Below are 3,075 nucleotides of genomic sequence, written 5' to 3' on the forward strand. Positions count from 1 at the left end.
ATTTGACTTGAGGGTCGAGATTCAGAATCTCCACTTTTAGGGGATGCACTCCGAGCAGTCTTTTCGCTAACGGGCTGGGAAGAAGAAGACATGTCAACAGGTCGGGGAGGACCCATTGGTTCAGTAGGAGGGGATGATCGAGGTGAACGGTCAGTCCGGGCCCTCGATTTCTCCCTTCGCGGAGACGAGTCATCACGGGGCGACTTGTCCCTCTTCTTACGAACCAAATTCTTAAGTGGTTCGTTGCTAAAATTGTCTCGGGGAGGACGAGGAGAATCGCGACGAGGAGACCGCTCTCTCCGAGGAGAATCGCGACGAGGAGACCGCTCTCTCCGAGGAGAACGTTCGTCGCGGCGTTCGCGACAAGGCGTCAACCTATAAGCAGCAACGGATCTGGCTCCCTCGGAGCTGTTGTCATCAACCAGCAGGGTCCTGCTGTAATCTTTTTTGTCGATGGCGGCCGCAAGGAACGCCTTGTTTTCATCACAAGCCTCTGCTATCGGCTTGGAGAGTTTCTTACGCTGGGCAGCGAAGGCCCGAGCCGACATTCCCTGAGTTGAGGGAGGAGGCGGAAGACGATGAAGTAGATTGGGAGGGCTCATCCTGAGTTTCCGGTTGGCCTCGGCAAACCGGTCAAGGGTGAAAGAATTCCAAAGGGTTTCCCCTTCAAGGATTGTTTTGAAGAACTTGACAAATTCTTCAGTCGGGAGAGTTGAAGCGATGAGAGCTGCGAAATGAAACAACGAATTTAGTCAGTAAAAAATAATAATGAACAATAAAGGAATATACGACCTAGTCTCTACCAGGTTTCGCAGACCACTTCGATGGGAGTACATCGGAAAGATTCCCAATCGAAGTAGGAGTTTTCTTAATCAGAAACCAAGGATGGTGCCAGTTCTCATCCTTGTTCGGGAGGTGCGAGATGACGTTTCTATTGGCATTTGGATACGCCGAGAAGTACCCAGTTTTCTTTGATGAACTCCTTACGCTTAGGAGTTCATTCAGCTCGGGGACTCCAATGACGTAGCCAGCCTCCGCCGCAACAGTTATAATCCCGAGGATGGTTCAGAGGAGATTGGGGGTTAATTGAGGTAAAGCGATCTCGAGAGCCGCCAAGAATCGAACTAGGGCTTCGGGAAGGGGGAAGGTCAATCCGCAGCCCTTGAAGTAAATTTCGTAAACACAAAAGTAGCCGACACGGTGGTTCTCCGGGGATTCCGTAGGGTCGGCTATTTGCGCCTCCGCTATGATTCCAGGAGGAATTTGACAGAGCCCCTTTAATCGCTCAAGGGACTGAAGAGTGCAGGTGGATTTGTAATGAGGACCGGCAATATCGTTAGGACGAGTGCACTCATCATTACTAGAGCGCCTCTCATCGTAAGAAGGAGATTCAGGTCTCTCAGAATCGGGATTCATCGGAGAGAAATGAAAAATTCAAGATCCGGCGAAGAAGGGTTTTGTGAAGAAAAGTAGAGAGAGGTTTTGATTAAAGCACAAAAGTAAAAGAAGAGAGTAATGGTGAAAAGAAGTTACCTCAAGCTAATGATGAAACCGCCTCGGAAGCTGTGTGGGAAGTGGGAAGGTTTTTTCCCGTTTTAATAGTAATTAATCAATATACGGTCATAATGATGACAGATGTCACTCGGTTAAAAATGGCTAGTGCCGAAATTAAAGGAGTGATAAGATTTTCGGCGGGAAATCAGAAAGATTCTCGAGCGCAATCTTTGGCCACTTGAGCATTTAAAGTCCTCCGAATTGGAATAGCACTTCGAAGAACTTGGGGGGCTAATTGTTGGTGTCGGATCCCGCACCAGAAGTACGAGACCAACCAAAGATTGCCACGTAGTCAAGATAATGGCCCATAAAGGATGAAGCCCATCGGACCCATGAGCCGAAGGAACGGTCGAAGTGGTTGTCACCACTTCGAGAGTCCGAAGTGACTGCATTGTGACATGAGTTCGATGTAGAAGACACGGGTAAGACGGTTCAAGGACGCTTGGGCCGAAAAGGCGAGACCCACGAAGATCAGAGTCAACTCAAATTCAAACGTTGAGCATTAAAGTCAAGGAATCAAAACGGACACATTTAAGAAGGAATAATTGTACTTAATTACTCATTTTAATGTCGTTTCTCTAAGTATAAATATAAAGGCCAATGGCCATGTAAAGGGATCTTCTTCTCAAGAAAGAAATACTATAGCAATTTTCGTAGCAATTTAGAAGTTTTTTACCTATTCATTTTTTGTCCCTCAAGAATAATCTTTCCTACTTAATAAAATACTTGAGTGTGTGAATCCGACATCCACACATATGGAGTCTTATTTGAAAGCAACTGTGATGGCGTCCTATTGATGAGGAAAACAGCCGTCAGAACACAGTCACACCATAGAGAAAGTGGTACCTGAGATTGAAACATGAGAGCTCTAGACACATTCAGAATGTGTTGATGCTTTCTTTCTACTACTGAATTCTGCTCTGGAGTTTCTGGACATGAATGGAATGAAGCAATACCTTTTTGTTGATATAAACTTGCAAATCTCAACTCTGGTGCATTATCAGATCTTACAGCCTTAACCTTTACTTTGTATTGATTCTCCACTTGTTCAATAAAACCAGGAAAAACTGTAAGCACCTCAGACTTATTCCTAAGTAGAAAAATCCATGTTGCTCTTGAATGATCATCTACTATTGTCAAGAAGTATTTAAAACCATCCACTGTTTCAACTGAGAAAGGACCCCAAATGTCAATGTGTAACATATCAAATATCTCATTACAAACTTTATTCTGAGAGGGAAAAGACAACTTTCTCTGTTTTGCTAAATGACAAACATGACAATAATCTGATCCTTTATTCTTGTGTCTAGTAGTTCCCAGTGAATCTGAAATGGCATCCAATCTTTGCAAAGAAGCATGACCAAGTCTTCGATGCCACATACCAATGTCCACAACCGCATTCACTGAGATAGGTTCTTCAATATCCAACACATAGAGATTCGCAACTCTTCTACCTTGACCAAGCATCCGGGCCTTGATATGATCCCGAATTTCACAAGTCTGTTTATCAAAAATCACTCG

The sequence above is a fragment of the Arabidopsis lyrata genome (genome assembly GCF_000004255.2).
Source record: "Arabidopsis lyrata subsp. lyrata unplaced genomic scaffold ARALYscaffold_8, whole genome shotgun sequence".
NCBI classification, from domain to species: Eukaryota; Viridiplantae; Streptophyta; class Magnoliopsida; order Brassicales; family Brassicaceae; genus Arabidopsis; species Arabidopsis lyrata.